The following is a 22,179-nucleotide window of genomic DNA, read 5'->3' as shown; positions in this document are numbered from 1 at the left end:
TTAGTTGTGCGGACATGTATATGGTGTGGATGCTGGGGAAGGAAGATTTTTCTGTATTTTCCGCCTACTTTTGGGAAAATAAGTATTTGTTATTTTTTTTCTCAGTAGATAATGGTCTCACGAACAGTTTCGTATTTTTCGCTGGTGGCAGGTACGGTCAACTGGAGTACTGGCGGCTTTACCTGGCTGTAATACTGTCAGGCTGAACGCCCCTCCACGTTGGGTAGCTCTGCCATGCAAATGGAAAGTGTCACTGATAAACATAACTTATAATTTCCTAGAAATCTTGAAATTGTGAGTTTCTGTTTTCATGCTGTTTTATTCTCCTAAAGTTGGACGCGAAATATGAGAATTGGCGTACGTATAAAATATGAACCCCTTTAGTAAAATTTTCATTGGATCCCCATCACCTCCAAGAAGTCTGTCTTGCCTTCTGGGCATCGCGCGGATATCCCGACCTGTTACCAACAACTATGTTCGCGCTTGCGAGGTGTCCACCGTCAGAGGGGCAATGGACACGGTATGAGGAATGTGCCCCATGCGCATGCGTGATATGGTCGGCAAGCAAATCATCTGAGTGCTGTGGATTCAGTCTGTTAGCTCATTTCAAAGCTGACCGAAAGCTATATGGCCAAAATAACATTTAAAGAAATGGAATTTCTACGGGCAAGTGCCCGAAAGCAAATGGATTTGTCAATATCCCGCGAAAATATGAGGATGCACTTTATTTGTGGGATTGTTCGTATTTCGGAGGCTCCCTGATGTACAGTGAGACGATGCCATGATAATGCGCAGCGGAATGCGAAGCTGAACCAACGATAATACGTTAATATCATGAGGACAATATATGAAAATAAAGACGTGATCGTAACTAGTGCTGGAGAAGATAAATAAATATGAAGATGGAAGGTCGATCCACTCCCCTTCCTTCACTCATTCCCTCTCTCGGACAAGAAGATGATAATTGTAGCAGCCGCACTTCTGTGACTGTTGTTGTAAATTAAAAAAAGAAGATGGTCAATTACTCGTATCACCATCTTAGACAAGAAGTCTATTAGGGTATCTGTGAGCATGTTCGCAGTAATGATTATACACTACTGGCCATTAAAATTGCTACACCAAGAAGAAATGCAGATGATAAACGGGTATTCATTGGACAAATATATTATACTATAACTGACATGTGATTACATTTTCACGCCATTTGGGTGCATAGATCCCGAGAAATCAGTACCCAGAACAACCACCTCTGGCCGTAGTAACGACCTTTATACGCCTGGGCATTGAGTCAAACAGAGCTTGGATGGCGTGTACAGGTACAGCTGCCCATGCATCTTCAGCACGATACCACAGTTCATCAAGAGTAGTGACTGGCGTATTGTGACGAGCCACTTGCTCGGCCACCATTGACCAGACATTTTCAATTGGTGAGAGATCTGGAGAATGTGCTGGCCATGGCAGCAGTCGAACATTTTCTGTATCCAGAAAGGCCCGTACAGGACCTGCAACACGCGGTCGTGCATTATCCTGCTGAAATGTAGCGTTTCGCAGGGATCGAATGAAGCGTAGAGCCACGGGTCGTAACACATCTGAAATGTAACGTCCACTGTTCAAAGTGCCGTCAATGCGAACAACAGGTGACCGAGACGTGTAACCAATGGCACCCCATACCATCACGCTGGGTGATTCGTCAGTATGGCGATGACGAATACACGCTTCCAATGTACGTTCACCGCGATGTCGCCAAACACGGATGCGACCATCATGATGCTGTAAACAGAACCTGGATTCATCCGAAAAAATGACGTTTTCTCATCGTGCACCCAGGTTCGTCGTTGAGTACACCATCGCAGGCGCCCCTGTCTGTGATGCAGCGTCAAGGGTCTCCGAGCTGATAGTCCATGCTGCTGCAAACGTCGTCGAACTGTTCGTGCATATGGTTGTTGTCTTGCAAGCGTCCCCATCTGTTGACTCGGGGATCGAGATGTGGCTGCACGATTCGTTACAGCCATGCCGATAAGATGCATGTCATCTTGACTGCTAGTGATACGAGGCCGTTGGGATCCAGCACGACGTTCCGTATTACCCTCCTGAACCCACCGATTACATATTCTGCTAACAGTCATTGGATCTCGACCAACGCGAGCAGCAATGTCGCGATACGATAAACCGCAATCGCGATAGGCTACAATCCGACCTTTATCAAAGTCGGAAACGTGATGGTACGCATCTCTCCTTCTTACACTAGGCATCACAACAACGTGTCACCAGGCAACGCCGGTCAACTGCTGTTTGTGTATGAGAAATCGGTTGGAAACATTGCCCATGTCAGCACGTTGTAGGTGTCGCCACCGGTGCCAACCTTGTGTGAATGCTCTGAAAAGCTAATCATTTGCATATCACAGCATCTTCTTGCTGTCGGTTAAATTTCGCGTCTGTCGCACGTCATCTTCGTGGTGTAGCAATTTTAATGGCCAGTAGTGTACACTTGTCTCGTTGTGCAGAAATACTTTTGATTCGTTTTACGTCACCCCATCGTCAGATCTTTAACGTCGATGTATAGTATTTTGTCACTTATAACCAGTGCCCAAACAATATGTCATATTTTTCATCACATATTTATCTTTGTACGACGGTTCGGAAGCTCTTCGGGCAAGCAATATGAGAAAGAAGCAGCAAATGCATCATGTAGGTAAGGCACAGATTTGTGTAATTGCATCCCCCACGCCCCTCGCATATTGGCTGTAGTTACGCGTGAGTAGCGCCAACATTTATTACACAGTTCATTTGACCACAGAGTGATGCTTCATACTTGGGGATTTGGAACTGTCAGAGATAGGCTACGGCTATAAATGAACTGTGTATTAATATTCTGTTTCGTAATTTCATTCTTTCACTGACGAAGTATCGTCTTTGAATACATACGAAGTGTAATTGGAAAGGTTTAAGAATGGGTTTGTAATTGTATAATGGTGGTACTTGCATGCTACTGTGATACATCTCCTTCAAAATAGTTCCCTTCTGACTGAACACACCGACTCCAACGATGTTTCCTCTGTTGGAAACATTCCTGAAATTTTTTTCCCTGCAGTGTGTTAACGACACCCTACGTATTTGCCTGGATGTCTTCAATTGAGTCAAATCGCTTTCCTTACAGTGAAACTTTCAGTTTAGGAAACAAGCAGAAGTCAGCAGGGGCCAAATCAGGGGAATACGGCAGCTTTGGAGCACAGGAATTTTGAATTTGGTCAAAACTTCAACGATGGAGGAGGCACAATGAGCCGGACTATTGTAACAGTGTAGCACCCAATTCCTGTCTTTCCACATTGCAGGCCTTTCCTTCACATCTTTTCGCTCAAACGCTGAAGGACACATTTGTGGTATTCCTGGTTAATTGTCTGTCCTCCAGGGGTAAATTCATGATGCACAATACCAGCAAAAATCGAAAAAAATGTCCAACATTGTCTTACCTTCGACCGTCTTTGCAGTGTCTTTTTCTGTCATGGTGAACCTGGAGTTTTCCACTGCAAAGACTGCACTTTGGTTTCAGGATCATATCCATATACCCACTATTCGTCGCCTGAAATTATCCTGTTTAACAAATCTGAGGGATTTTTAGTCTTATAAATCAGTTCTTGGCACACTTCAAGTTGGTACTGTCTCTGGTCACTTGTCAACACTTGGAATGAATTTTGCGGACACTCGACGCATGTTCATATCTTCAGTTAAAACTGACTGACCTGCACAGAAACTTAAATTAAGTTCATCAGCCATCTGCCTAATTTTACTTCTACGATCACAGAGCACTAAAAAACGAACTTTCACATATTCATTCGTTTTTTAGGTGGAAGGACGGCCGGACCGTGGTTTATCTTCACATGATTCGCGGCCATTTTTAAATCTGTTGAACCAGACAAAAATATTTTACTGGCTCATATAATTATCTCCAAAAGCTGTTTTTAATAGTTTGTAAGTCTCAGAAGCTGATTTCCCGGTTAAAAAAAAATTTCACACAAACTCGTTGCTCCGTTTTTACATCAATTTTCACGCAGACAGAATCCGGGAACAAGCCCTAACAGACCAGCACTCAACCAGCTGCCACAACGAATTGAATAAAGGAAACGCAGTTTCCTGACAAGCGTGCAAGGACAAGGCAATGACGCACGGCCCCTCCGTGTACCTACCCGCTAAACCAGTAGCGGATCTATTCTTAAAACTTTTTATTCACACCTGATACGTGTGTTTTGCACCATATGGTCGCACACGTAAGCTATTGCATATTTTTCTAAATAAATTTCCGAGTTCTATCATACTTTCTTTCTAATTTCCCTCGCTACCTTACTGACTGATTGTTTTGTGAGTTTTCGTGTTTGAGCATAGAAAATAGTGTTTATATAGACATTGAAAGGCATCAGCGGCACCACCTGAGTCAAAATACGACATAACTGTGTTTCAGAGTAACACTATACCTACAGTCATTATAATTAGATCAGCTGGTGCCCCACAGATAGTAAGTATATAGGGACTTCTGAAAGTAAGTTGACACATGTCGTCCCACACTGAGATCATTGCGCGCAAAGTGTGGAAGTGAAGTGGCACAGCAACTGGATGCGTTGCTTGTAATTGTACAATGATGGTACTTACATGCTACTGTGATGCATCTGCTTCAAAATAGTCCCCTTCTGACTGAACATAATGACTCCAACGTTGTTTCCAATTTAGGAAACATTACTGGAAATTTTTTTCCGGAAGTGTGTTAAGGACGCCCTCCGTATTTGCCTGGATGTCTTCAATCGAGTCAAATCGCTTCCCTTTCAGTGAAACTTTCAGTTTAGGAAACAGGTAGAAGTCCGCAGGAGTCAAATCAGGGGAATATGGCAGTTTTGCAAGTACAGGAATTTTGAATTTGGTCAAAAATTCAACGATGGAGGCGGCACAATGAGCTGGAGTATTGTCACAGTGTAACACCCAAGGACATCACACATATCCATGCCCGAGGCAGTATTCGAACCTGCGACCGTAGCAGCAGCGTGGTTCTGGACTGAAGCGCCTAGAAACGCTCGGCTACAGCGGTTCTGAGGATGTCGTTGTCATTTCTTCGCCTAAACTAATAAAGTGGGTCTTCTAAATTAAACTTGAAATGATTTAATCTGACAGTTGACTTACCTCGGCTGTGTTAAACATGTGAACAGCTAGCTGACGAGAATTGTCAGCGATCGCAAAGAGCGCTTCGTAGCTGCTCGTCGAACAGAGTAGGTGCGTTGCGTATTTTGTACATAGAGAAATGTAAATTCTTGCTGTTTTACCTTATACTAGTAACATAACATAAGGGAAAGTCAAATGAAAAGAGACAGACGGGAAAATGTAAACTCTTGTTGATTTCAAAAGTTGTTGTTGTTGTGGTCTTCAGTCCTGACTCTGGATTGATGCAGCTCTCCATACTACTCTATCCTGTGCAAGCTTCTTCGTCTCCCAATACTTACTGCAACCTACATCTTTCTGAATCTGCTTAGTGTATTCATATCTTGGTCTCCCTCCGATTTTTACTCTTCACGCTACCCTCCAATGCTAAATTTGTGATCTCTTGATGCCTGAGAAAATGTCCTACCAAACGATCCCTTCTTCGTGTCAAGTTGTGCCACAAACTCCTCTTCTCCCCAATTCTATTCAGTACCTCCTCATTAGTTATGGGATCTTTCCATCTAATCTTCAGCATTCTTCTGTAGCACCACATTTAGAAAACTTCTATTCCTTTCTTGTCCAAACTATTTATCGTCCATTTTCCACTTCCATACATGGCTACACTCCATACAAATACTTTCAGAAACGACATACTGACACTTAAACCAATACTCGATGTTAACAAATTTCTCTTCTTCAGAAACACTTTCCTTACCATTGCCAGTCTATATTTTATATTCTGTCTACTTCGACCATCATCAGTTATTTCGCTCCCCAAATAGCAAAACTCCTTTACTACTTTAAGTGTCTCATTTTCTAATCTAATTCCCTCAGCATCACCCGACTTAATTCGACTACATTCCATTATCCTCGTTTTGCTTTAGTTGATGTTCATCTTATATCCTCCTTTCAAGACACTATCCATTCCGTTCAACTGCTCTTCCAAGTCCTTTGCTGTCTCTGACAGAATTACAATGTCATCGGCGAACCTCAAAGTTTTTATTTCTTCTATTTCAAAAGCAATCGCCGTAATTGTTAATACGCATATCCCACTGTGAGTTAGGACAGTCAGTGACTTCATGGCAAAATGTTTCCCGTTTCCTACACAACCATGACTGTACCCAGATGTGCGCCTCTTCGTCCGAAGCAAAAATCGATAGCCTCGAATGTCTTTCTCCAGGGCTTCAAAACTATGGAAAGCGCACAGGGAGAGATAAGGACTCCATGGAGTTTGTGTAAGGGCTTGCCAGTGAAACTTCTGCAGCGTACTCGAAACAGCATACGCACCAGTCCCGTGAAAGTCACGATGACATTCTTCTTTCACTGTAACAGCCCACTGCTTATTGACTTTCAACAACACGGCGCCACAATTAACGCACAGCGATACGTACACATTTTGCAGAAATTAAAGTATACCATCAAGGTCAAACGCGCAGAAATGTTGACAGGCTAGATCATTATGTTGCAGGATAACGTCAAACCACGTGTTACTAAGTTTGTTTCGACTAAGCAACAGCATGATCGCTGTGAAGGCATTACAAAAGCTCCATACAGTCCCTACTGCGTGAAACTTCGTACACAGTGATAAAGAAAGTACAGCCACTGAGTGGTGTGGCATGTGCTGTAGAAAAGCTGGACAGGAGCAAAAATGATTAGCGAACGAGATAAGGCAATAAACAGAAGATTTACTTAACTTCCATTTCTCCAGCCTTGGGAGAGCCAGGACTAACAAAAATCTACCATCTGGTGGGCAAGATGTATGAGACAGACGAAATATCCTCAGACTTCAAGAAGAATATAATAATTGCAATCCCAAAGAAAGCAGGTATTGACAGATGTGAAAATTACCGAACTATCAGTTTAATAAGCCACGGCTGCAAAATACTAACACGAATTCTTTAGAGACGAACGGAAAAACTGGTAGAAACCGACCTCGGGGAAGATCAGTTTGGATTCCGTAGAAATGTTGGAACATATGAGGCAATACTGACCCTACGACCTATCTTACAAAATAGATTAAGGAAAGGCAAACCTACGTTTCTAACATTTGTAAACTTAGAGAAAGCTTTTGACAATGTTGACTGGAATACTCTCTTTCAAATTCTGAAAGTGGCAGGGGTAAAATACAGGGAGCGAAAGGCTATTCACAATTTGTACAGAAACCAGATGAGAGTTATGCGAGTCGAGGGGCATGAAAGGGAAGCAGTGGTTGGGAATGGAGTGAGACAGGGTTGTAGCCTATCCCCGATGTTATTCAATCTGTATATCAAGCAAGCAGTAAGGGAAACAAACAAAAAAAAAAGATTCGGAGTAGGAGTTAAAATCCATGGAGAAGAAATAAAACTTTGAGGTTCGTCGATGACATTGTAATTCTGTCAGAGACAGCAAAGGACCTGGAAGAGCAGATGAACGGAATGGACAGTGTCTTGAAAGGAGGATATAAGATGAACATCAACAAAAGTAAAACGAGGATAATGGAATGTAACCATATTAAATGGGGTGATGCTGAGGGTATTGGATTAGGAAATGAGACGTTTAAGTAGTAAATAAGTTTTGATATTTGGGGAGCAAAATAACTGTTGATGGTCGAAGTAGAGAGAATATAAAATGTTGACTGGCAATGGCAAGGAAAGCGTTTCTGAAGAAGAGAAATTTGTTAACATTGAGTATAAATTTAAGTGTCAGGAGGTCTTTTCTGAATGTATTTGTATGGAGTATACCCATGTATGGAAGTGAAACGTGAACGATAAATACTTTAGACAAAAAGAGAATAGAAGCATTCGAAATGTGGTGCTACAGAAGAATGCTGAAGATTAGATGGATAGATCACGTAACTAATGAGGAGGTATTGACTAGAATTGGGGAGAAGAGAAATTTGTGGCACAACTTGACTAGAAGAAGGGATCGCTTGTTAGGAAATATTCTGAGGCATCAAAGGATCACCAATTTGGTATTGGAGGGCAGCACGGAGGGTAAAAATCGTAGAGGGAGATCAAGAGATGAATACATTAAACAGATTCAGAAGGATGTATGTTGCAGTAAGTACTGGGAGATGAAGAAGCTTGCACAGGATAGAGTAGCATGGAGAGCTGCATCAAACCAGTCTCTGGACTGAAGACCATAACAACAACAACAACAACAAAAACAGCATGAAGACTCATTATAAATAACGCAGCAAAATATAAAGTCCATCTGTCACTACTTTAAGGAGGCTGAGGCTGTCTGAGCTAAGCACGAACGATGATGTTAAAGCCGCAACTAGGCAGCATCTGCGTAGCAAAGTCGCTCCGAGCACAATTGGCTTGTGCGATGCCACCGACCGTCCTACACTACGGCAGCAGAGGGAGTGCGTACACCAGAGCTGCTGGAGGCATGGCTCAGCGGGTATGCACCATTGGGTTCTTCAGATTCCGCATGACCGCTGTAGGCGCCCGACGAAAATTTGCGATTTCGTTGATAATTCTGACACCCGTAGGGTGGCTTCAATATATGATACCATAGTCCCAATATCTCCCCATGCGATTTCCATATTTTTAGAGCCCCGGAGAAAGATATTCGCGGCTGTCAATTTGCTTGAGTCGAAGAAGTGAACACCTGGGTACTATCGTGGTTCTGTAGGGAACTGCAAACATTTTTCCATAAAGGCACTGACTGTTTTGTATTGCAGTGGGATACATGTATTAACAAAGCCGGCCACAGTGGCCGAGTGGTTCTTGGCGCTTCAGTCCGGAACCGCGCAACTGCTACGGTCGCAGGTTCGAATCCTGCCTCGGGCATGGGTATGTGTGATGTCATTAGGTTAGTTAGGTTTAAGAAGTTCTATGTTCTAGGGTACTGATGACCTCAGATGTTGAGTCCCATAGTGCTCATACCCATTTTTCTTGTATTAATATGACGATTACTTTTGAAATGATAAACAGCTTACTTACTTTGTGCCGTTATTTGTCTCTTTTTCATTTGACTGCCGCTTATAAGTGAATTGCGTGACACATGATTGGGGAGCAAAATAACTGATGATGGTCGAGGTAGAGAGGATGTAAAATGTAGACTGGCAATGGCAAGGAAAGCGTTTCTGAAGAAGAGAAATTTGTTAACATCGAGTATAGATTCAAGTGTCAGGAAGCCATTTCTGAAAGTATTTGTATGGAGTGTAGCCATGTATGGAAGTGAAACGTGGACGATAAATAGTTTAGACAAGAAGAGAATAGAAGTTTTCGAAATGTGGTGCTACAGAAGAGTGCTGAAGATTAGATGGAAAGATCCCATAACTAATAAGGAGGTACTGAATAGAATTGGGGAGAAGAGGAGTTTGTGGCACCACTTGACACGAAGAAGGGATCGGTTGGTAGGACATGTTCTGAGGCATCAAGGGATCAACACTTTAGTATTGGAGGGTAGCGTGGAGGGCAAAAATTGTAGAGGGAGACCAAGGGATGAATACACTAGCAGATTCAGAAGGATGTAGGTTGCAGTAGGTACTGGGAGATGAAGAAGCTTGTACAGGATAGAGTAGCATGGAGAGCTGCATCAAACCAGTCTCAGGACTGAAGACCACAACAACAACAACAACAACATGATACGTGTGCTGTAATGTCTGTAACGATATGAAGCAAAAACAAATACGACGAAAATATCACGACTACACAGGATGATTTTTTAGTTTAATGATCCCTGATGTAAAAAAAATAAAAAATAAAAAAAACAAGATCGTACCTCACCCTGCTGAGCGACTTTCTCCACTGGCGAGATGGCGGGGACCTCACACCTTGCGCAGCGGAAAAGGAGTCAGCGTGTGGAGGCAGAAGGTACTGCATGTAGCACTGGACATAAACCGTTTCGCAGTTTGTGAAACAAAAGCGGAGAACGTAGAGCCGCAACGCGCCCCAGCGAGGCAGCTGCTTTATTCAGAGTGCCCGAGACACAGCGTGGGCCTAAAGAGCAGCGTCATATCTCACCGGAGTCGCCGTAGGTGCGAGAGCACACTGCCAGAAATCACCGGGCAATGAATTACCATTTTAGGTGAAACCCCTCGGGATTAAGAGCGCCTCGGATTCTTCCGCCACTCCGGCTGCCTGGCGCCTAACAGATGGGTACTTGGCCGGGATTAAAGTGCGGCGTATTGAAATATTTTTGTTTTCACGAGGTCCTTGGCGTGGCAGCGGGCCACCGCGCCGTCACACGCCAGGCTCGGCTGTTTCTTGCCTCTCACCTCTGCAGCCCACTTCGGGGCGCTCCTAACCCCTCTCTCCCCTTCACCCAGTTTACAATGCAGAGTCCGCACGGGGCGCAGACTCTTTCTCGTTTTAATACACTGCCCACCCGGCAGCGACCGCCGCCGCCGCTACCACCACCGCCACCTCCGCCTGCAGCGCCTCGGAGCGGCTGCTGAAATACGACCTAGAAAGTAATATTAGCCTAGTCCTATTATGGCGGAGTTTGCCGCCGGGGGTATTTAGAAGGGGTAGCCGCCGGGAGCAACTGCAATATAGCGCTCATTAATCACACCCGCACAAATAATACGGACAAGGAAAATTATTTGCTCTGTTTGTTTTAAAAGAATGTTATGCACAACGCGGTTATATACAAAAACCTCTCGCCCCTGCAGGAGGATGGGGAAAAAAAAGGAATATAAAATATATACGCACGCTGGCGCAACAAAAGTAACACGCCGTTTTTATGCTTTCCTCCTTTTTTTCCCCCACTCGGCCGTGGTCCAGTTCCGTAGGCCTGCCGCCTCCAAGTCCCAGAGACCCACCTGCTTTGCGCGTTTGTTAGGTCAGAAGTAGTTATGTCGCCACTTCGTGCCGTGCGTACACTACAAGAGCTGCAGGCGAGAGTTGCAAGACAGATGCCTGCTTCGCTGCCACCTTAGTGTCTAAATTGTCGGTGTGAAACAGTCGATTTTGAACTAAATGAAAAAGAAGAGCGTCTGCTAACGATGAAGGAGATCACTGTGACTCATGTGCGAACTAAGCAGAGATTGGTGTAATTACGGCAAATGGAAAACGCAGTAGTAAGAGTTACTTTTCATATTTGTGGTTATTGTGAGGACTGAATAAAAATATCAAATATATTAGGAACAGATAATGGATCTTGCATGGAAAGATTTACAGAGTTCCGAAAAGAGGTCATAAATTGATATTCATAAGGAGACCAAGTAAAGTACCATGCGCTTGTAAAGCAATACAACAATATCGAAGAAATAACACATAGCTCATTAGCATAATTTATTAGTAACAATGATGAATTATAGCACTGGATAAATGTCAAGATAATTCGCCCGTGGTGTTTGATGACTTTGTATTGGAAAATCAAGATGTAGTAAGAGAGTATGTTACTAGAATGAGGTATAAAGGAATAAACTGCTTTGTGTCGTCTTGTATAAATATAGTTAGAAAGTTGAGACCGTCTCTTGCTAGCTGCTTCGCTGTTTTTAAACACGATGATGATAATCAGGTCCCATATTCCGAGGAGCGTACGGAACGACGCGGGAGACCCGCACCGCCGACTAGGCAAGGTCGTAGCGGAGATAGTTTGCCTTTGCCTTCCTCCGACCGTAAGGGGGATGAATGATGATGAAGACGACAACACAACAACACCCAATCATCTCGAGGCAGGGAAAATCCCTGACCCCGCCGGGAATCGAACCCGGGAACCCGTGCGCGGGAAGCGAGACGCTACCGTAAGACAACGAGCTGCGAACTTTTAAACATATCTGACCGAAATAAAAGCGGTCTATTCCTTTATACCTAACTCTAGAAAAATGCTCTCTTACTACTTCTTGACTGTCTGTCCTTGTCAGAGGTGAGATTGGTGCTTGAAATAGTACAGTAAGTAGATTGTTAATAGAGCTGACACGTGTCCTTATTTCTCCAGATTTGTCCCAGTTTTGAGGCCGTACAGGGGCGTCTTGAGGGTTTCTTTATGTATATCTCTCCACCGTAAAGCATGGCCTTTTCTTGTGTCTGAAGAATGTCGCATGTCTGGAAGTAAATGGATTGTAATGAATATTATTTTAACGACACTAAAGAGAGGCGCGAAGTTAGTTCTAGTGTACAAATATTTTCCATACTGAGAACAATGAGAAAAATGATTCAAATGGCTCCAAGTACTATGAGGCTTAACATCTGAGGTCATCAGTCCCCTAGACGTAGAACTACTTAAACCTAACTAACCTAAGGACATCACACACATCGATGCCCGAGGCAGGATTCGAACCTGCGGCGGTAGCAGCAGCGCGGTTCCGGACTGAAGCGCCTAGAGCCGCTCTTGCACAGCGGCCGGCTACAGTGAGAAGCCACCGACAATCGACGATCGCATGCACAGCGGTAATCCCTCCCTCCTTCCCCCCCCACCCCCCCCCCCCCCCCATTCCCACCAGACAGTATCGCGTAAGCAAAGCAATTGTGCGAGAGTATGTTACGCACGAAACTTCGGAGTCCAAACGTAATACCTCGGTACTCTTCCAATATAGAGTCATCAAAGACCAGAAGTATATTATCTTGAAATTCATCCAACGGCATAGTGTGACCGCTGTTGCTAATAAACGATGCTAACGAGATCCTGTTGTTTCTTCAACATTTTTGCACTGTTTTATAAGCTCACAGCACTTACATTGGTCTACGTTTTTGGAGTACATGTATACATGGCTTACTTTATTCCAGTTTAACCAATCAGGAGCTAAGAGATAGTTTCTAATCATTAAAGTCATTCTGCTGGACCCACTTTGTCCTGGTATTGCTTATAGAATTGCGTTGTATTTTTATATGCTGACTTCTTCCCTGGAATTTTATTTTAGGATCCCAATCTATCTTCATTTAACTACTAATAAATTTGTAGATTATTTCACGAGAGTGATAGTTCACCAGTGCTCGAGGAGAGACTGACTGTACATAAAAGAGACAGCTACATTAGTGTAGCATTGATTAGATTTTACACATTTTATCTCCAGATGTCACATTAGAAAATAACAAACTGGATTGTGATGGAGAAACAATAGCAATTCCCATTCGTCAGTAACTTCGAAAAGTATATAGAACTACTATTGAGAGTGAGGTTAAGTCATACATGTATCTAAAAGTTAGTATTTGAAGTGCTGTAGGATTCACTGCTCAGTTTAATACAGCTGATGAAGAGACCGTAGCTAATGAACCTCCTAAAATTTTACCATGTGAATAACTAACATGAATTTTAAGTTAGCTGATGGAATGTTCATTAAAAATTCAAAGCATTTCCATCATGAAACTAATATTACTGAGTGTCCCAGAAGTCTTTCCCTGAGTACAAAAATTCATAAAGAATAATGTATGACACATAGATAAATACTTTTTACCTTGAATTGCATGTGATAATTCAAATTTCCGTGTATATATGTACTTACGGTTACTTTGTTTGTTACGATGCCCAGTGAAGTAACAACAGAATCAGGCACCATTTGCAAACAACATGCATTCAAACGAGTAGAAAGTTCAGTGTGTCCTCTGGTGTCACGAGACATGGTGAACTTCATTATGTTACCTGCACTTCAAGATTAAGGATATGTGTCTGTGTGTCATATTTTGTGCTTTATGCTTGTTTGTAATTAGGAAAAGACTTCTGGGACACCCTGTATTACTTAATTTAAGCATAGAGCTGATTTGATAATCTATAATTTATGAACCACATATATTTGTTCCGATTTGTGATTAAGTTCACGATAACTACAACTGATAGAAATTAGAATTTGAATGGCCTCTGTGGCTCTGCAGTAAGAGCTGTTTTTGAGATGAAATAATGGAGTTATTCATAATAAATGAACAAGTTTGAAATTTATAAATTTTATTCTTTTCATGTGAATGAGAAGTGTAAGAATAACCTGAATACTCCTAACGAAATTACAGAGATTAACATTCATATTGGTGATGGCTGGTTGCATCCTAATCTCACTTAATTGTATATAGGCTTGAGGATAGTTCAAGGTAATGTTACAGACTACCTAGCATATGGATTAAAATCCAATGTTGCGAAGCTATTTGACTGTGTAACCATAAAGAAAGGAAATAATATTTTATCTAGAGTGGAAAATCCATTTATTTCATCATGTGTTTTGTGCAGCTGACTTCACCTTTTGCTGATAAAATATGCATGGGAGGTCATATACTTAACAATGGTAAAATAAAGAGTAAGAAGAATGAAGTATTTTACCTGCTGGAACTGCTTGGAGTATCTTTCAAAGATTGTAAGGAATTGCTGTGCTTTACTTGGGGTGCAAGTGCAGGAGATTCTCTTCTTAGGTTGGCTGATTATAACGTTGCCGGAGTTGGGATAAAAGATACTGTTACAAAAGAAGGTAAACATTTTGGGGAAAATATGGAAATTCGAACGCCAGTTGCTGTATATGAAACTAATTATGAGCATGAACAACGAGAAAAATCTTAAAATACTGATATCTTTCTAAGAATTTCAGACTCAGGAGGTAACTGAATTAAGTGGTAAGGAAGCTTTTAAAAGACGTTGGCGAACATACTGTCTTCATGGTTTCTATCTCTGTTACAGCTGTCGATGATGTCCATTCTGACTATTGACTAATGAAAGTACTTTTTCGCTCATGACGATAACTGCAACACCAATAACTCTCACTGGGAATGCGTTGGAAACTGGTGTAACATTGTTGGGACATTTTCCAGCATCGTTTCTATGTGAATATGTGGTTCGGCATACCCAACGGTAGATTAACTGGACTGTTTTATAAAATCGTCATACGTTTTACGTTTATGGATAATTCCTGAAAAATGAGTGGCCACTGTTATCGGAGGAGGTTTCTTTATTTATCAGACTATGTACCTCCTTCAACATTATGAAACTCCACTACATTCTACCTACCAGCAAGATACATAACCCAAATGGATACATAACCCAAATGTTAACATTTATTCACTCACAGATCAATCGCAAGGACTGATGCCATTTGTTATCAAAGACGGCACACTTTATATCTCGACTGATTTTTGTTAGGAGGGTAAGATTAAACCCAAAATTTAAAGAAAAAATGGAAACAAAAGTGTAAGGAATGATGTAACCCCTCAGCATGTATAGCAGGGCCTCGTCGAGAAATATTACCAATAATGTTTTCACAGTACAGTGATAGCGTCAGTAGAGTGGGTTTTGGAACTAGCGTTTAAAGTATTGTCAAGTAGTCTTGTGCTTTAGCACAAAAGCAGTTGCTCCAATAAAGTGCTTGATCGTTTTTGTGTGGTGACTTTCACGTATAACTTCCAAATAAATTTAAGTCGGATCATATACTATAAAAGTATTTTAACTCAACATTGTCCACATCGCTGCCACCTAAAATAATTCCCATACCTCCCGAAAATATTCGCCGATAATACTATGCTAAGGATTCATTAAAAAATCAGTAAGAACCCGAACCTGGCCTCTTTACAGAAACGAATTCCAAAGTATAAAACGGGTTCAAACTTCTGAACGCTTTACAAATAAGTGAATTTGTAAAATATTTACCATTAAGCACGAAAAATCTTAGTGGTCAAAGTCGTAAAACCCTAATTTTGTTCATTTATTAGTATAGGATTATTCACCCAAAGACTAATGAAAAGTCGTAAAACCCTAATTTTGTTCATTTATTAGTATAGGATTATTCACCCAAAGACTAACGAAAAAGTCATAAATTAAATCGTCATTCTTGTAGCTGAGGGTTTACCACTTGAAGAACGACCATCTCTTTTGCTTTCATATTTTTTTCCTCTGTAAGCGAGAAAAACTTTAGAAAAGGTTTGTAATTATGCTCAAAGTTCATTGGTAGTCACCAAGTGCTCTCATTATCAAACACTGGATTGGTATAGTTGGGTAACTCGCGAAACATCTTAAGAAAAACTACACGCGTATCTCAATATCTGTGCTCTATGACGTCATATCTCCTGCGCTGTGTGTCATACAATGCTATAATTATGCAGGCACAATCAGTGGTATATGTTGAAAGTGGCTAATTAGTTTTTGTTATATGGTAATGCGTAGTTGTATTTACTGGTATTTCGTCTGCGTGGTAATGTGAAATTGAACTTGTGATTAGAGAAACAGTTAAGCTCATATTTAAGTTCGTAGGTAATCTCGTAATTCTTGAAAAGTGATCAGCAATGTGAAAGTTAATCAATAATGCAACATTAAACTGTGTACTGTAACGCTCGTCACGAGAATAGTCTGCTCTGTTAAATTTATGAAAACTGTCCTGTTAGCAATAATACAAGCGATCTGACTGCGAGACAGATTTGATATATAAATAACTGCCAAAAATGCCCTGCCTGATAAGTGTGTCACTGTTGAAATGTTGATTTATCACACGTAAATTATAAATGGTCTACCTTTTCGCGCAATGAATAAATGATGTGCTGCTCTCTATCTCTCTCTCTCTCCCTCCACTACACTCACAAGTAGTTTCCACTAAGTCTCTCGCAGTGCAACCTCTTTGGCAGAGATATTTCCTGCTATTGCTCACATGATATTGAAGCTTTACTTTTCCGAGTGACATCCAAAAGTCACCAAAATTATAATTTTCTCTATAAAACCAAACCCTTACCATGTGGATACTTTTTGCAAAATGTGTTTCGACTATAGCTGGTAATAAAGAAATAATAAATTATAGCGTTGTGCGTAATGGTGAAATTTTACTGCACACTTCGCGAAAATGCAGTAAACGATAAACGTTTTGACTTTCATTATTCTGTGGGGGTTGTCAGCGAGTTAAAGTTTCGAAACGCTATGTAATTAGTCTATGAGTAACGTTTGTCTCAAGTCTCTAAGCGCTCTCATTCCCAAATACCAGATGAATATAATTTCGGTAGTTTGCGCGGCGTGACTTACGCTGCGTCAAAGCTTATACACAGTTTCTACCTATAAAACTTGACTTTTGTGGTACACGATTAACGTGAGATTGAACCTCTTAACGAGTAGATTATGATGGCAATTTAAATTTTTTATTTCTACCGATTGAAAATAAAATCTTTCTTGCCTTACGAAGCCAATTTGTAAACTGTCTCCCTTAGTGGCCAGCCTTTTTATGGAAGATGTTCTGGAGAGAGCACTTGAATCAGCTACCCTTAAACCAACTGTATTTTGGAGATATGGGGACGATACTTTCATAGTGTGGCGTCATGGCTATGATAAATTGATGGAGTTTCTTAGCCACCTCAACTCCTTTCATAAAACCATTCGGTTCAATACGGACATTCAGAAAGAGGGTTATCTGACTTTTTTGGATGGCACGGATACACAGAAGAATCATGGCTCTTCGGGTCATTCAGTTTATCGTAAGCCCATGCATACTGATTCGTATTTGCAAACGTCAAGTTGTCAGCACCAGTCGCAAATTTTTAGTGTGCTTATAAGAGAGCTGATACTGTCTAGAATAAGACAGTTTGCCTGAAGATTTCGCCCACTTAAAGACAGGGTTCAGAAAAATTGATATTCCACCAAGCAGATTAACAGGGCATTGTCATTTAAAACCAATGATCATGAAGTGGATAAAGAGGAGAACACGCCACCGAAACTTTTAGCTTTTCTTCCTTTTGTGGGTAACGTTTTGTTTAAAATAGCAAGAGTCATCTGTAAATTTCAGGTGAAAATGAGTTTTCGTCCACCATCTAAGATTGCAGACGTTTTGGAATCAATGAAAGACCGCTTACTATTATTGAAGACCGGAATTTACCAAATGGTTCAAATGGCTCTGAGCACTATGGGACTTAACTTCTGTGGTCATCAGTCCCCTAGAACTTAGAACTACTTAAACCTAACTAACCTAAGGACAGCACACACATCCATGCCCGAGGCAGGATTCGAACCTGCGACCGTAGCAGTCCCGCGGTTCCGGACTGCGCGCCTAGAACCACGAGACCACCGCGGCCGGCATTTACCAAATACATTAACAATGTGGTACATCTTACGCAGGACAGATCGACGCACTATGAAAGAAGGCCGCACTGAACATCAACGTTGCACTCGCGTTTTGCCGCCAAGCAAGTCCGCTATTGCCGAACGCTGTATTTCCAGTGCACATTCAATGGAGTACGACAGAACCACGATTCTAGCTACAGCAACATTTTTTTACGACTCTATTATTAAGATATCCGTGGAAATACACCAGGCGTGCAAGCTGATGAACCGATGAACCGTGATAGCAGCTACCAGTTTGACAATGCAGTGATCCCCATCATTTCCACAATGTGTTCTTCTCGAAGACAGAGTGTGCCAACGGCCGCAGCATGCGGTAATGCAGAGAACAGTTGAGTTCCACGGTTCCATCAGCGAGGGTAATGCCGCCGGGAATTGTGTGATCCATCTGTCAACTTGCCATCAACGCATGCGCGTAACACTCGCAGGGCGCTGTATATAGCGGAACGGAGCGAGTCTTCGTCAGTCTCTGGTGCCTCATCAGAAGATGGCTGACAGGTGCCCGATCGAAATATCGTCGAATGAATTAAACGACGACCATCTGCAAGCCCACAATAATTGTTTGAACATATAATTCGTCGCAAAATTTTAAAATTCACAATATGTAAACAACTGGGTGAAAGACTTCGCGGGCATTACTGCACTACCCTCGTTAGAAAGAGAAACTTCACAACGTGAAAATAAAGTTGAAGAAGTTCACAGGTATCTGGTGAATTATTTACGATACCATTTACATCTAGAAATATTATTTAAATATTCTACTAAAACGGCTCCTGAAAGTGGTCCAAATAATTGCTTTGTGATAACTAAAATTACCGATGGTAGGCAAAATCTTACTGTTACAGGTCTTTAATGCAATGTGGGCAAAACGTGAAATTCATCAAGGACGGAAAATATAAATTTTCCTGTTTTTGTCAAATCCATATAAAGATCTTTCAACAGGCGATGTATATCATCCAATCGCGCTACCTTTGTTCTTAAGAAAGACTTTTGAACTCGTTCTTCAGTTACGTTTCGAGTTGTGATCGTACCACGATACAATTTTCCCACTGTCGCAGTATGGCTTTCGGGAGGGTAGGAACACCATTGACTAAACTGACTAAATATCCTGACGATCGTCATCGAGAAAACATTCACAGCGAAAGGTTATCTTATACTTATCGCTTTATTCTTGGAAGTGTCTTCTACAATTGACTCTGTTTACGTCTCTTGCTTTTGCGAAAGGGTCGAACATCTAGATAAAGCACATATATGTGTTCGTTTTTGCAACTTTATTATGATCGTAAAAAAAAAAAAATGAATTGATCGTGTGGCACTGGTGGCCGGGAGGTCCCATCCGGGGAAGTTCGGCCACCGATTTGCAACGTCTATTACAGGTGGTGCCACATCGGGCGACTTCCGTGCCGGTGACGATGAGATGATGATGATGACAACACCCCACCACTAGCGGAGAAAGTCTTCAACCTGGCCGGGAATCGAAACCGGGTCCTCCGCATGGTATACAAACACGTTACCACTATTTCTTTTTTTTTTTTTTTGGTCGTTGCATTTTTTCGGGGCTGACGTCGAGTTCATTGTTGATCCATTCATCATTCAGATTTTCGCTACAGAGGACATCTAACCCTCTGACAGAATGCGCTGAGCAGGCGGGTCGGCACTCAGCTAAGCAGGCGGACATTATCATCGTAGAACCATTTACATCAGACACGAAGACAATACTTCACGTGGAACCTTCTCAGTGTTGAAAGGGATATCTCAAAACGTTATTCTAAGCGCCCCCCTCCCCTCTCCTGCTCTATTATATAGTTTATTCACAACAAACCTCGATAACATATTTGTCCCTGCAATTCACTTCCTCCGATACACAGACGTTGTTTATATTTACACACTGCACAAGGCTATTAAAGTATCACTTTTACCAAACCCCGTAATTGTCTCCAATTGAAAAGGTTTTTAATTTGGTTCAAAGGTACCTACAACTACCATCTGCAGTGGTGCAAAACCTTGCTGCTCTGCGACGCCACCGTCGCGCTCGACTATGCTTCAAACAGCAAGCTGACGGTCATGCGAAAAGAAGGCCATGGCTCGGACGTTCATGTGACTTGTTAGGTGGATTAATGATGTCACATTGGCATCGAACTTCGCCACAATTCTGCCCGACGCCACCGTGCACGTGTCACACGACGGGAAAGCAGTCACAGTACTTCTTACTTACATTTCACGCCTTCTTTTAACGCCTCTGTGATGGATGTCAGAACAGCGACGCCGAGCGTTAAAATCACGCGGCCGAGGAAATGTTTCACACACACCGCCACTCAGAAACAATACGAGAAGGCCTCAGAGGGTGAAGTAAACCACCCCTTTCCTTCGATCATTGTGTCTCACACACTCTGCGGACAGAAACGACAGTTTCTGACAACCTGTGACACTGCTGACACTCCCGGACGTTTCAACCCGTTCCTAAGGACATTGTGGGGCAGAATACCCCTTGGCGTGGAGCACGACAGTTTTTGCTTTCGTGCACAGGTTGGAACCACTAGAGATCGTTCAAAACCATTCGACGAATTATGAACGTAAACCGATGTAGCACCGGATGCTTACGCATTTTCAGCCATGTGGCGTGATCACGAGGAGGGGCGGAGGAGCGCTATTGACACATACGTAGATGATACGGCAAAGGGTCGCTCTAAGACCGGCCCGCCTCCCCTCCTCCCCAGTACGCCAACGACAACACCCTCGGTGTCACCAGCCGACCTTTATTGAGAATTTTAAAAATACGTCTGCTCACAGATGACCTGTGGAGTAGTCCTAGGTGCCTACAGGAAGGCTTCTGGAGTCGGAGAGGTGTGGAGCGTTGCCTGCCTGCAGACACCTAGGACGACTTCAAAGGCTTTCTGTGTACCGGCCCTTTTTTAAAATTATCAGTGAAAGTAGACAGTCGTCACCGAGGGTGTTGCCGAATGGGGTATATCCTTCACCGCTTATTCACGCATGTGTCACTGTCGAACACCGAGGTGACCAAAGGAGGGGCGAAACAGGAGGGCTGGAAAAGCACAGGTATCCTTTGTGTGGTGTCCTGTCCATTCGTCTCTTGTAGGGTGCCTAGAAAGCTGTTTTCTCAGCTAGACAACATTCAAGCGAAACATACTAATGGAGTTTATTACAGTAATTGAATTACTTACTTTGTATTTACAACGAGTTGTCGCAAGCAATTGGCGACATGGAAATAATCAATGTCCTTCGCTGCATACAATGTCCATCTGCATACAATGTCCATTCAAGTTAATCACACAAGTTCATATGGATCACAAGTCACGGCTCTTCTAGGGCATTTTCTAGTCCGGCTCTACTAGTGTTCAGCCGAGGCTGGCAGAAGCGGCGCTTATATTCTCTTCGGACTGAGGTCGCTCCTGTCGTGGTGCGGTCCTAGTCAGCGTACTATTTGCTGACGTCGTCTCAGAGCCTTCTCTGCTCTTACGTTCTTGATCTTCGTGTCGGCGCTTGTCGTTACGCCGGAACACTTTGCTGCTTCAGATCACGTTCAAATTTTGTCGAATGGTTTCGAACGGTTCCAACATGTACACAAGATAAATTCCAAAGGGGTGCCATCACGCTCAATGGTGATTGAGCCCGACTGTGCCCTTAGAGAAGGGTTGAAGCGCCTGGAGGTTTCAGTAATGTCAAAGGTTGCCAATAAAGTCGTTCTGTTGCTCACCGCAATGCGAACTGCCCTTTTCGACCACGAAGAGTGCGGGAATCAACGTTCCAAGGAAAGGGATGGTTTCATTGACTCCCTTTATGCCTCCCCCTGACGCCTTTTCGAGTCGATTCTGAGCAGGGGCGTGTCTCAATTGTTTTCCTTGGTTACCCACTTATTACGCTGGGCGTCGCGGATCTGACCTCCATCAAAGAGGTGTCAAAATGAGGGATGAAATGTAGGCAAGAAGGCGTTTGAGGACCTTCCCATCGTGCGACACGTGCACAACGGACCCGACAGAATCGTGATGAAATTTGGTACCAATGCGATATCATTAACCCACATCACACGGCACGTGAACT

The sequence above is a fragment of the Schistocerca serialis genome, chromosome 1 (assembly GCF_023864345.2).
Source record: "Schistocerca serialis cubense isolate TAMUIC-IGC-003099 chromosome 1, iqSchSeri2.2, whole genome shotgun sequence".
Taxonomy (NCBI): Eukaryota; Metazoa; Arthropoda; class Insecta; order Orthoptera; family Acrididae; genus Schistocerca; species Schistocerca serialis.
This window is presented reverse-complemented; position numbering follows the sequence as displayed.